This window comes from Nicotiana tomentosiformis, chromosome 5 (genome assembly GCF_000390325.3).
Source record: "Nicotiana tomentosiformis chromosome 5, ASM39032v3, whole genome shotgun sequence".
Lineage (NCBI taxonomy): Eukaryota > Viridiplantae > Streptophyta > Magnoliopsida > Solanales > Solanaceae > Nicotiana > Nicotiana tomentosiformis.
The window spans coordinates 136,937,366-136,951,875 of NC_090816.1; the positions used below are offsets into that span (position 1 = coordinate 136,937,366).

General features: G+C 36.3%; 1 long non-coding RNA gene across 1 annotated transcript in view; it reads right to left on the reverse strand.

Annotated features, from left to right (window-relative positions):
• Nucleotides 1–2,276: 2,276 nt before the first annotated feature.
• LOC138891692 (uncharacterized) overlaps nucleotides 2,277–14,510 on the reverse strand; it is a 33,941-nt gene continuing 21,707 nt past the window's right edge. The window contains exon 2 of the long non-coding RNA XR_011408057.1: nucleotides 2,277–2,542. This is a non-coding gene — a long non-coding RNA (uncharacterized lncRNA). The remainder of the gene's footprint in view (nucleotides 2,543–14,510) is intronic.

Below are 14,510 nucleotides of genomic sequence, written 5' to 3' on the forward strand. Positions count from 1 at the left end.
GAGATTGGATCCGTTCGGAAAGAAGAAATTTTGGACTTGCTGAATCACAACCAGAGGTAGACGAAGCTTATGAAGAAATGCTAGCTGAACTTGCGGAGGATGATGCTTCGCCTAGAAGCGGTGATGAGCAAGCTTCATCTCCGCCACCACCAACGGAAATTCCTCCGAACCTTGAAGGATTTATGAAATTTGTAAGAGATACCATGTAAATTAATATGTAACTTGTATTTTGACACATCTTGATTAGTTTTTTTTTCTTCTCAATGGTGGTATTAGCACCTTGTGGTGCTCATTCCATTGGGGGAGGAAGACTAAGAAAGATATTGCCATGATTTTTAATGCTATAATAAAAATATAACGCATTGATTTGAATATCTCTTTACACTATATATACATCTTAAGATATACTATATATACTATACTACATATACATCTTAAGATATACTATATATACTATACTACATATATATCTTAAGATATACTAGATATACTAGATATATATAGTAGATATACATGTATATATAGTATATCTTAAGATGTATATATAGTATATAAATCGAATATAGTTTATATATAGTAAGATGTATATATATATATATATATATATATATATATATATATATATATATATATATATATATATATATATATATATATATATAGTATAGTTTAGTATATATATATAAGCTTATATATATACTATACTATAGTCTATACTATATATACATCTCATAAGATATATAAACTATATTCGATATACTATATATACATCTTAAGATATACTATATATACTATACTATATATACATCTTAAGATATACTATATATACTATACTACATATACATCTTAAGATATACTATATATACTATACTACATATACATCTTAAGATATACTAAGTATACTAGATATACTAGATATATATAGTAGATATACATGTATATATAGTATATCTTAAGATGTATATATAGTATATAAATCGAATATAGCTTATATATAGTAAGATGTATATATATATATTATAGTATAGTTTAGTATACATATAAGCTTATATATATACTATACTATAGTCTATACTATATATACATCTCATAAGATATATAAACTATATTCGATATACTATATATACATCTTAAGATATACTATATATACTATACTACATATACATCTTAAGATATACTATATATACTATACTATATATACATCTTAAGATATACTATATATACATATACATCTTAAGATATACTATATATACATAGTATACTAGATATACTAGATATATATAGTAGATATACATGTATATATAGTATATCTTAAGATGTATATATAGTATATAAATCGAATATAGCTTATATATAGTAAGATGTATATATATTATAGTATATCTTAAGTTGTATATATAGTATATATACTATACTATACTAAAATATATATACATCATACTATATATATGTATATATAGTATATAAATCGAATAAAGCTTATATATCTTAAGATGTATATATAGTATATAAATCGAATATAGCTTATATATCTTAAGATGTATACTATCGAATATGACTTATAAACTATGTATATATATTATAGTATATATAGTATATTATAGTGTATATATATATTTTAAGATATATATATATATATATATATATATATATATATATATATATATATATATATATAGTTAGGCCCGGGACCGGCCCACTAAATCCGGGCCCGTTAGTTCGTGATCCCGGTCCCGAACCGGTTCCAGCAATAAGCCCGCGAAGCCCAGGACCGTTTAGGACCGAACCGCATAGGACCGACCCACTTAGGATCGGGCCTGGCCCACTTGCCACCCCTAGATAACGGAGACAAAATTTAAAGAGTAACTTCAAAAAGGCCATTCAATGCAAATAATTCGGAATGGGGTAATGGACCGGTTGAGGGTTGGTCCATGCCCAAATGAAAGACACATCTTTTATGCTTTTTTTAATTTTACTAGTTTGTGTACCCCTAATGAGTATTACACTTTAAAAATAATATAAATATTATTATTAAAATATTTTTTGTTATAAAATAAAATTTAATTGTAAATTTCAAAATAATAAATGATGATTCTACTTAGCTAATTCCATAAAAGAAGAAATATTAGTCCTTGGATACCTTAGATGTCAAGGTTCCTTTATTTTAGATAGTTCGTAAATATAATAGCAAAGAAGCCAATACAAAAGGACTGCTCAAAGCAGATTGTAACAACAAATTTTCGCGTCGAAAAAACTAAATAATCAAGACTGGAAAATTACGTAACAAATGTAGTAATTGATTTCAACAAATGAAAGTGTTACAATCTCTATGGTATTCCTCTGATTCTTCAAGAATATAAAGTATCCTGATGAGCTTGATTTTGATTTTGGTTCAAGGGCTTGTAGAGCTTGATCTTGAATCTCCTTCTTGAGCTTGAATTTGGATTTGATCACGAACAAGTAATTTGATCTTGAACGCCTTGGTATTTGATTTGGCTTCGTTCTTGATCTTGAACTTGAACTTGAACTTGTAGCTTGAGCGCTTGAGTGCTTGAATTTGTAGCTTGTAGAGAAATTTACGGTGTTTGATTCACGAGCTCTCTGCTTGATTCTTGTTATCACTTCTGGTGTCTTCTACCTTTACGAAGACATCTATTTATAGTTGTTGGGAGTGGTGTGACTTTGCGATTTGATTGGTCCGTTTGAACTGACCAATACCATCTAGACACTTGGCACCACTCTATTGGTTGTTGATTTGACTTGGATTGCCACCCCATTTTTTTCTTGACACGTGACACGATTTCATTGGCTCATTTATTTGGTTTGGATTGCCACATCATTTGACACATGACATGATTTTATTGGCTCGTTCTTGTGACTTGGATTGCCACATCACTTGACTTGTGGCATGAGCCTGGGCTATAAGATGTGCTAATAGCCATTTGGACCTTGTGCCAATAAAGTGAGCTTATCATTTAATTTGTAGTCCGATTAAATGGACTAGCCCAACACATATATTTGGATTTAAATAATTAGCCCAATTTATTAGCCACAATATTTATTTGGACTATATTGTCTTGAATTTAATATAGTCCGAACATTTGTGATTTAAAATTTACATGCTTACAAATGCCCCCTACTTCAAAATCTGTCGGGTATAAAAAAAGTATCGAACTTCAAAGACTGGTCTTGAAGTATAATTGGAGACGACATCATTTTTTTTAATTTATGCCTTTATCCAATTATATGGGAACATGACTTTGGATAATTTACCAACTTGAAGGCTTCTTTTGTAGAATTTATTTCCAACGGGCTTACTGACTTTGCTGTGAGAGCAGCATTTCAAAAACCCATGTGATATATAATTCTAAAGAATTTATTTGCAAAGTCCTTGTATATTTTAAATGGATAAAGTAAAAGTTTCCAAGTCAAATACACTCTAACTTCCTTTGTTTTTTGGCCCGTAAGAATTAGTAAAATTGTGAGTAGTAGACATGGTTTGAATTCGACCAATAAGTTGAGCCTCCACATTTGATACTAATTTCAAATTTTTTAAGCATCAGAACTCTCATAGATTGCCATGCTTGATCAAATTTTGATAAACTACACTAATAACCAAATAAGTAGGAATAGGATTATCACATGCTTATCAGATTGGCTCTATATAAACAAGAGACATTGGCATCAAAATTCACAATACCGGTATTTTTTGCAAACTGGGGAAGAGTAAGGAGTTCTCTGCATTATTTTTTCCAGAAAGTAGTCATCTTCTTTTATATTCTTCATAGGTATGAAGCAACTTGAATATTTCTTGTGTTATTTTCCCAGAAAATAAGTACGATATATTCTTTTTTCAAGTAAGGAGAAGTACGGCCTCACTTCTTTTGCTCTTGTACTAATCCCTCTCTCTTTTTAAAGCATAATTTATTTTTTGCATCGCATAGCTTTATCAATTGCCAACTTTTTTTTTCTTTTCTTAATCCATGCACTCAATGCTTGCTTGGGCCATTTATGAATTTATCCATGCATATTTTTGTGTACAATTTCCAAATGGAGTGAGGTCCACTTTTGAATATCCATGGCTTTCGATAGCCCTTTGAGAGTGTGTGTATATATATATATATATATAGATATATATCCTGTCTCTATTTCAAAGACTTGAGATATCATGGATAATACTATATCAAGTTGATCAGTCAACTTCGCTAGTATCTTTCTTTGGTACATGCATATTTTCAAAAAATTCCTCACTGCCAATGATTAACGAATTGTAAAATTCACTGCAACTTTTCTTTAATTCAATGTGCTCTTCTTTTCATACATGTGTTACTCGTAGTAACCTAAAGTGGCAGAAGTATTATAAGACCATCAATATTATAAGGCTAGTAAATCACTTGACTTCACATATTTCTCCTGGAGTCTTTAATAGAATTGACTTGATTGTCTTTAGATGAAATACTTTTGCTATGATTCCATCTTTGATCCACGTAAGTTAGCTTTTCACACGAACTTAACTAGTTGCGCTCTTGAACTTCCAATAGGCTTAGCTTATGTAAGTCATTTTCATATATTCTCATACTGATTATCGCAAGTTGTACTCATATTTCACTCAAAGGCTTCCTTTTTTTTTTTTTTTGAAATATATTTTGTACATATATAGCTAGAGTGCGTCTAAGCCAAAGACTCCTTTTTTTAAAGACCATTACGTCGTCTAAGCCAAAGATTTTATTTTGAAGATTTGATTTTACTTTATCCGAGGCGAAGATCATTACCCCGTCTAAGCCAGAGATTTTACTTTGTCCGAGGTGAAGATCATTACACCATCTGAGCCAAAAGCTTTATTTTCTTCGATGCGAAAACCATTACAACGTCTAAGCTAGAGCTTTGTTTTTTTCGAGGCAAAGGCCATTACACCATCTAAGCCAAAGATTTTATTTTGTCCGAAGCGAAGACCATTGAAAATACTGTCTAAGCTAATGACTTTATTTTGTTTGAAGATTTAACTTCATTTTATCTGAAGCATAGACCATTACACCATCTAAGCCAAAGATTTTACTTTATCTTAGGCAAAGATCACTACACCATCTAAGCCAAAAATTTATTGTCTGAAGCGAAGACCATTACATCATCTGAGCTAAAGACTTTATTTTATTTGAAAATTTGACTTTCTTTATCTATGGTAAAGACCATTACACAATGTTTTACTTTATCTAAAGCAAAAAATCATTACATCGTCTAACCCGAAGACTTTATTTTGTATGAAGATTTGACTTCATTTATCTGTGGCAAAGACCATTACATTGTTTAGGTCGAAGACTTTATTTTGTATGAAGATTTGACTTCATTTATCTGAGGCAAAGTCCATTACACCGTCTAAGCCAAAAGATTTTACTTTATCTGAGGCGAAGACCATTACACCGTCTGAGCCAAGGATTTTATTTTGTTTAAAGAAAAGACCATTACCATTTAAGATGAAGATTTTACCTTGTCCGAGGCAAAGACCATTACACCGTCTAAACTAATGAATTACTTTACCGCCAAAAATAAAAATAAAAATTGACATTATGGCGTAAAGGAATGAAAACTCGTCCTCATTTCAATATACATAAATCAGAGATTGCATGAAATACATGATTTGTTTTAAGAAGCTGACCACCAAGAGCATTTCTCCAATTTCAGTCTTCACAGGTAATTTTACGTTCTCCTTTATATATGTTACACCCCTTTTTTTTGGGATAGGGAAGTTTTTCTAATTAAAATGACATTAATCGAAATGAGATTATTTATTTATTTAGAGTCACCACTTGGAATAATTTATGATGTCCTAAGTCACTGGTTTATTTTAAAATCCCAAATCGAGGAAACTTACTCTATTCATGGTATGCGAACACAGAAGACCGGGTAAGGAATTCTGTTAACCCGGGAGAAGGTGTGAGGCACTCCCGAGTTCCGTAATTTTAGCACGGTCGCTTAATAATTAATATCTGGCTTAATTATCTTATTTATTACATGTTTTAAACATATTATGCATTTTTTTACTTTCAACCGCTTTTAATTATTTATGAAATTTGTTTGAACAAGTCGCGATGTTGCGTACTCATTTTTTTTGTACACATTGCGAATCGCGCTACGTGAAACGCACCCGCGATTTACAACATGTTAATTTTTATTATTATTTGAAGTTCTGGTCGAGTCACGTGAAACGTACACTTGAATTGAGATTTATATATCGCGACTATGCCACGAGAACCGTACCCATAGCCACGATGATTATTATTAATCGCGCCTAGAGCATGCTACTAATGGAGAAACAAGGAAATAAAACTATTGGAAAATCAAATTGAGTCCTTTTATTTTATACCCGCATCCCGCCGTATGATCCAAACTATCCAAAATAGGTACGAACCATACCAACAAAATCAAATAAAACTATAGAGGAAAACATCTAAACATGCATGCAAGATAAAAGATTGCACAACGGAATAATAGGAAAAGAGAAGCAAACGTGATAATGGCCATTTGAAGTTTAAGACAATTCTCACAACTGATTGTTGTTAGAAAAAGACTTTGGTTCTACCATTTGCCTAAATGGTAATTAATAACAATTTTAAACCCCAAACTAACTCTCATATACTAACCAAATATTCTTCAATCAATATAACTTTGTTGAAAAATTTACTGATAACTAAATTAATCACACATCTACGGGGCTGAACTTCGAACTTAAAAACCAACGAACGCAACAAAAGACTCCAAACATTTAAAGATTAAAATCAACGATTCATGAAATATTTTTAGCAAGAGGATCAATTAAACTGACTGGCAGATTAATCTCATCAAAGTTTAGGCCAAACACAAGAATTTCACTTAAGATCAAAGAGCAAACACACAGCCAAACAAATGTTCCATTCAAACACCAAAACAATTTGAAATCTGAAAATCTAAGAACAAACAGAGTGAGGAATAGACCTTTAATTGAGTGCCAACAATTCAAATATACGGAGTCTCGAAACCAGTCCAGAGCAGCAAACAATAAACTCGAATCAAGACAGAGACCTCGACCAGTTCAACGGCAAACCATAAACCACATCGGCGACCTCAAAGGAACCTCGCTTAAACCCCACTCGGATATTGAGAAGGAAACTAACAGAGAAATCTTGTTTGTGAGTTTTCCCTTAACTCTACATGAAGATCAGTATGCGCCAAAATTGGAAAATTAAAATTTTGCATGTGTTGCGATGCTAGATAACGAACAAAGCTTTTTTTTAATTTATGATTCAAGCACAGTTGATTAGAGGTGATTTACAGGCTTTTGGTGAGGTTTTCATGGTCGTGAGGCTTTTGACGGAGAAGAAAAGGGAGTCAGGGTCTGGTGGAGCTTCAGATTTTCTTTGTGCCGTGCTCCTCTGTTTCTAATCCCCTCTGCCTGTTTCTCTCTCTTAGTCCTTTTATATTTTTTCAGATCTGTTTCTCCTTTCCTCTTTTGTGTGCGTGTGTTTATCAGGAAAAAAAAAGCATCCCCTTTTTGGAAGATGGGTTGTTGTGTGCTTTTATGGATGATTTTGGGTATGGGATTTGTGAGAGGGAGACAAAGCATGGGGGACAAGGAAAAGTAGAGTGGGGACACGCGTGGGAAGATTGGAGCGAGAAAGATGGAGTGAGAAGTGAGGTATTGGTGAGATGAGTAGAAAAATATTCAAGCACGGTCAAATATTAGGTGCACACAACATGCCCCTCTTTGCTTGGAAACATGAAGAGTTTTTAGGTAAAGAAAAGATGAGCGATATGGCTAATTTTTGGCCATACCATTATTCAAAAGGGAAGTTATAAGAGAAAAGAGTGAGACCGAGTCTTGGATATGGACCGCCTATATATCCCCGGGTTATAAGAAAATTACGCCGCGAGTAGTTCGAGGAAAAGGATGGAATACTGAGTTGGAGAGTCGAGTGAGATTCCGTCGAGGCTCCGGTCTGTAGTCCAGTTATTACATCAAAATCAAAAGAAACTAAGCAAACCTATGAGCTATGAGTTACAATATTTCTATTTATTAGTCTTCTAAAATATGATTTTGAATCTTGACTTGTTCTTTATGCAGACTCTAATTTGAACCTTGATGCTTGCTAGCTGCAGGTGCTAGTTCATTCTTCTACGACTTCTTCTAATCAAAACGAGAAATGCAATGCTCGTGACTTTAGTCATGTCTTGAGCAATCCACATATTTTTATTTGCTTCTGTATTTTGGATTCACTTCTTTTGTTTTCTTTTCTTTATTCTAGATTGAGAATTCTTCTTTTGTTCATCTCGAACCCTGTGCCTCGAGGTAAAACCTGCTCAGATACCAAAACAAACAAACGAACAAAATCTTTTTGCCCCGGTTTTTACTAGAAAAAATTTCGTAAGTTATTATAACAAAAACTCTATACTACTTCATTATTAAAAACAATAAAAGGTCGGGATTTGTGTACCCTGGGAAAACATGATTCTTTGGGAATGGAGTACCCTGATTGTCTAAATTTTGTCTCAACTAAGGATTGATATACCTTATGTTGGAAGAAGGTGGTCAGGGAATTAGTGTACCGCGGATTATCAAAGATACTAGAGAGTGACGTACCCTGCATTTAAGATCAGATCAACTAGGGATTGGTGTACCCTGCATTGGAAAACACAACTAGGGATTGGTGTACCCTTTACTGGAAAGGATACCGGGGAGTGATGTAGCATACATTTCAGCTTGACTCAACTAAGGAGTGGTGTACCCTATATTGAAAAACACAACTAGGGAGTGGTGTACCCTATATTGAAAAACACAACTACGGATTGGTGTACCCTGTACTGGCAAAGAGACTAAGGAGTGGTGACCCTATGTCTAAACTATCATCAACTAGGGAGTGGTGACCCTATGTCGGAAAACACAACTAGGGATTAGTGTATCATATGCTGGTAAGGTAATATAACCAGGGGTTGGTACCCTGTATTACGAAGAAAGAAAGTAACCAGGGGTTGGCACCCTATATTACAGAGAAGGAAATGTAACCAGGGATTGGTGCTCTGTATTATTGAAAATGGATGTAACCAGGGGTTGGTGCCCTGTATTACTGAAAAGGGATGTAGCCAAGGGTTGGTGCCTTGTATTACTAAAAGAGAGGTGTAACCAGGGGTTGGCATCCTGTATTACTGAAAAGGAAATGAAACCAGGGATTAGCTCTCTGTATTACTAAAAAGAAAATGTAACCAGGGGTTGGCGCCCTGTATTACTGATAAAATGCTGGATCCCCCCTAGGCAAAAAGTTTCTACCTATGTTAAGCTACGTAAAACATCCTGAGCGAAGAGTACTTCTACCCGGAACTATGAGCTGGATCCCCCTAGGCGAAAAAGTTCTACCTGGGTTAAGCTACGTAAAACATCTTGAGCGAAGAGTACTTCTACTCGGAACTATGAGCTGGATCCCCCTAGGCGGAAAAGTTCTACCTGGGTTAAACTATGAAAAACAAGCATGGGCGAAGAGTACTTCTACCCGGAAATATGAGTTGGATCCCCCTAAGAAAAAGGTTCTACTTGGGTTAAGCTACGTAAAACATCCTGAGCGAAGAGTACTTCTACTCGGAACTATGAGCTAGATCCCCCTAGGCGAAAAGGTTCTACCTGGGTTAGGCTTACGTAAAACAACCTGAGCGAAGAGTACTTCTACCCAGAAATATGAGCTAGATCCCCCAAGGAAAAAAAAAGTTCTACCTGGGTTAGGCTTACGTAAAACAACCTGAGTGAAGAGTACTTCTACTCGGAACTATGAGTTGGATCCCCCTAGGTGAAAATGTTCTACCTGGGTTAAACTACGAAAAACAAGCATGAGCGAAGAGTACTTTTACCCGGAAATATGAGTCGAATCCCCCTAGGTGAAAAAGTTCTACCTGGGTTAAGCTACAAAAATGAGAGGTATGAACAGTAGTGATGCATGCTAAAAATAAAGGAAAGTGGAGATTTTGAGGAAACTTAACTTTGGTGACATTCGTCCTTTAGGAATTGCCATTCTGCACTATTTTGTTCCTGCTACAAACAAAGAAAAAATTTGAGTTTAAAAAAATGGTGGTCGGTTTGTGGCCTCGATGCCCTAAGTAGCTTGAAGTCATGGCCACTGCTGTAGGAGGACTGATTCTGCCAGTACGATACTGAGATGCTTGTATACTCTGTATAGCTTCTGGAGACCTTGGCTCTCCGATGTTGCCCCCGACTGTTTCATATCCGGATGTCCATGGTACCGCAAACCCTTGTCCCTAAGGCAAGGCAAATTTCCTTTAAAATCGAACTTAGTTTTCTTACACCTAGTACCAGTTCGTGTCTGTAGTGCTTATCAACTTTTCCCACGAAGCAAGTCTTGCTTAGGCGACCTTTTCAGTTTCTTTGAGACGTTTTGTTCGTCTTATCAAAAGAGATCACATATGGATTCGTACCTTCATCAATGTCGTATATGCCCCAACTTATGCTTGGTATTACAGGGAAGCTGTAGTCAGTTTTGCAGCCATTTCTTTTCTTTCCTTTTGATGTAAGATTAGACCGAAAAAGGACTCAAATAAAACTTATGGGTTAAAATAGAAAAGTAATTGAAAGTGAAAAAAGGAATGTTGTCTAAACAAAAAGTGCCCCTTTCGGGGGAGGGGAACAGGGAGACTTATCTGGAGGTATGTGCCGACTTCAATGAATCACGACATGTATTTTGAACTAGAAGCTTGGTCCGTCTGAGCTCTTTAATTCTCAAAATCCGTCGCAAATGTTCATCTTGAAACCGTCTTGGTTGTGCTCATACCGGAGTATCAAAGACCCTCATTCGGCTAGTAGCACCCTTTACGGGTTTTCGCTAACTGACCTCTCTCATTTATTTTATCACCATCGCCTTATAGTACTCTTTGCGAGTTTTCACTACAAGACTCTCTCATTTTCATTTTCTATGCTCGCCATCGCCCTGCGGTGCCCGTGGGAGTTTTCATTAATAAGACTCTCTCATTTTATTTCTCTCATTTTAGTTGTATCAGATCCAAATGACTGTATCCTTCAATTCTTGAATATTCTCGTTGATTGATCGGAAGGACTTGAAAAGGATTTGGGTAAAAAGAATTTGGATTGAATTACAACTTTGAGACCTTTCAGGCGAAATCATCGCCGAACCATTATAATATTTGCCCTAGTTTCAACTTTTGGGAGAATGTGGATTTTTGTTTTGGTGTGACTGAACCCAGGGAGAGGCTGCTTACGTATCCTTTTGGAATCAAGTCGAACGTAGTTCAATGACTCAGAAGATTATTTTTTTACATGGGTTCCAAAAGGAGGGAAAACCAAGAAAACAAACATGGCTTAAAAAAGGTTAACAAAATGGTGACACTTATTTGGGGTAGCGAGCAAAAGATAGCATTCGTTATCTCGATCTGAGAAAATTGATGCGTGGAAGTTTTACAGTGGGTATGTATCAAACATAATATCTTTTGACTGCATCTGCATTAATAGCCATGTCTGGTACCAGTCCCTCTTCCTTCTACCAAGTGTAATGCCCCTTTTGGTAATACTTTCTTGATGATGTAGGGTCCTTGCCAGTTCGGGGCAAACTTTCCTTTAGCTTCTACCTGGTGCAGAAGGATACGTTTTAAAACATGCTGGCCTACCTCAAAGTGCCTCGGGCACACTTTCTTATTATAAGCGCGTGCTATTCTTTGCTGGTATAACTGGCCAAAACACACTGTTGCTGGTCGTTTTTCATCAATCAACATTAGTTGTTCTAATCTGGTCTTGACCCACTCGGTGTCTTCAATCTCTAATTCCACAATGATTCGGAGAGAGGGAATCTCGACTTCAGTCGGTATTACAGCTTCAGTTCCATAAACCAACAGATAAGGAGTTGCACCCACAGATGTGCAAGTAGTCGTGCAGTATCCCAAAAGAGCAAAAGGCAACTTTTCATGCCATTACCTGGACCCTTGGATCATCTTCCTAAGGATCTTCTTGATTTTCTTGTTAGTTGCTTCAACGGCTCCATTGGCTTTAGGCCGGTAGGGGGTAGAATGGCGATGCACAATTTTAAATTACCCGCATACCTCCTTCATCAGATGACTATTTAGATTAACTGTATTGTCAATTATAATGGTCTTTGGGATACCAAAGCGATAGATGATATTGGAATGAACAAAGTCTAGCACTGCTTTCTTTGTGACTGCCTTGAAAGTAACTGCCTCTACCCACTTGGTGAAGTAATCGATGGCGACCAGAATGAATCTATACCCATTTGAAGCCTTTGGATCGATTTGCCCAATAACATCCATTCCCCAAGAAACTAAAGGCCAAGGATAGGACATAGGATGCAACTCCGAATAAGGCGAGTGAATCAAGTTACCATAAATCTGGCATTGGTGACACTTGCGAACAAAACTAAAGTAATCTCGCTCCATAGTAAGCCAATAATACCCTACCCGTAGAATCTTCTTTTCCAAAATATAGCCATTTATGTGAGGTCGGCATACCCTCAAATGCACTTCACTCATGATCCGCTCAGCTTCTGTGGCATCTATGCATCTCAATAAGTTCAAATCTGGGGTCCTTTTGTACAAAAGTTCCCCATTCAGGAAGAAACTGCCGGCGAGCCGCCTTATAGTTCTTTTTTGATTTCCCTGGGCATCCTCTGGGTGTCCCCTTATTTTCAAGAATCGTTTTATGTCATGATACCAAGGTTCACCATCTAGTTCTGTCTCAATAGTATTGCAGTAGCCGTGTTGATTCTGAACTTGAATTTGCAATAGATCAATATGAGTATTGCCTGGATAAGGGAGCATCGAGGCTAAGGTAGCCAAGGCGTCGGCTAGCTCATTGTGAAACCTGGGGATATACCTGAATTCGATGGTTTTGAATCTCTTGCTCAAGTCTTGTACACATTGTCTATATGGGATAAACTTGATGTCTCGTGTCTCCCATTCACCTTGGGCTTGCCGGATAAGCAAGTCGGAATCTCCCATAACCAATAGTTCATGCAAATCCAAATCGAGGGCCATTTTTAGACCCATTATACAAGCCTCGTATTCTGCCGTATTATTGGTACAGAATAAACGAAATTGGGCCGTTGCAGGGTAATGTTGTCCAATAGGTGAGATAAGGATTGCCTCGATCCCAACTCCTTTGATATTGACAGCCCCATCAAAATACATATTCCATACACGGATGTCATCCGAAACTACTTCCTCTATTGAGATGACTTCTTCGTCTGGGAAGTATGTGCTCAGTGGCTTGTAATCATCATCAACTAGATTCTCTGCTAAATGATCTGCCAAAGCCCGTGTTTTCATTGCGGTGCGAGTGACATAGACGATGTCGAACTCTGTGAGCAGAATCTGCCATTTTGCAAGCCTTCCAGTGGGCATTGGCTTTTGAAAGATGTACTTCAAAGGATCCATTCTGGATATGAGGTAAGTAGTGTATGCCATGAGATAATGCCTTAGCTTCTAAGAGACCTAAGTCAAGGCACAACATGTTCTTTCTAAAAGGGTATACTTAACCTCTTAATTGGTGAACTTCTAGCTCAAATAATAAATTGCTTGCTCTTTTTTTCCTGGCGCCTCATGTTACCCCAGAACGTATCCAATGGAATTATCCATCACTGATAGATATAAAAACAAAGGCCTACCAGGTTCTGGTGGGACTAGTACAGAGGGCTTTGACAGGTAATCTTTGATCCTGTCAAAAGCTTTTTGGCAATCGTCCGTCCACTTGATAGCAACATCTTTTTTCAACAACTTAAAGATGGGCTCGCACGTGTTTATGAGCTGAGCAATGAACCTACTGATGTAGTTCAATCTCCCGAGCAAACTCATGACTTCAGTTTTGTTCTTCGGGGGTGGCAGATCTCGAATGGACTTCATCTTAGATGGATCCAATTCGATGCCTCTCCGGCTGACTATAAAACTAAGGAGTTTCCCATATGGCACCCCAAATGCACACTTGGCTGGATTGAGCTTAAGGTCATATCTTCAAAGTCGTTTGACAAACTTTTTCAAATAACGCATGTGATCAGCTTGTGTCTTTGATTTTATGATGACATCATCGACATATACTTCAATCTCTTTGTGCATCATGTCATGAAAAATGGTGGTCATGGCCCTCATGTAAGTTGCCTCCGCATTCTTTAAACCAAATGACATGACCCTGTAACAATAGGTACCCCATGGAGTGGTGAAAATGGTCTTTTCTGCATCATCCTCATCCATTAGAATCTGGTGGTATCCGGCATAGCAATCTACAAAAGATTGTATCTCATGCTTAGCGCAGTTATCTACAAGTATGTGGATATTTGGTAAAGGAAAATTATGCTTTGGACTTGCTTTGTTCAGGTCCCTGTAGTCAACACAGACTCTGGTTTTTCTGTCTTTCTTTGGCACATGCACAACATTTGCCACCCAGGTGGTGTATCGTACGGCTCTTACATTGGCGCTCAGTTGCTTCATTATTTCCTCTTTGATTTTATCACTCATGTGTATTT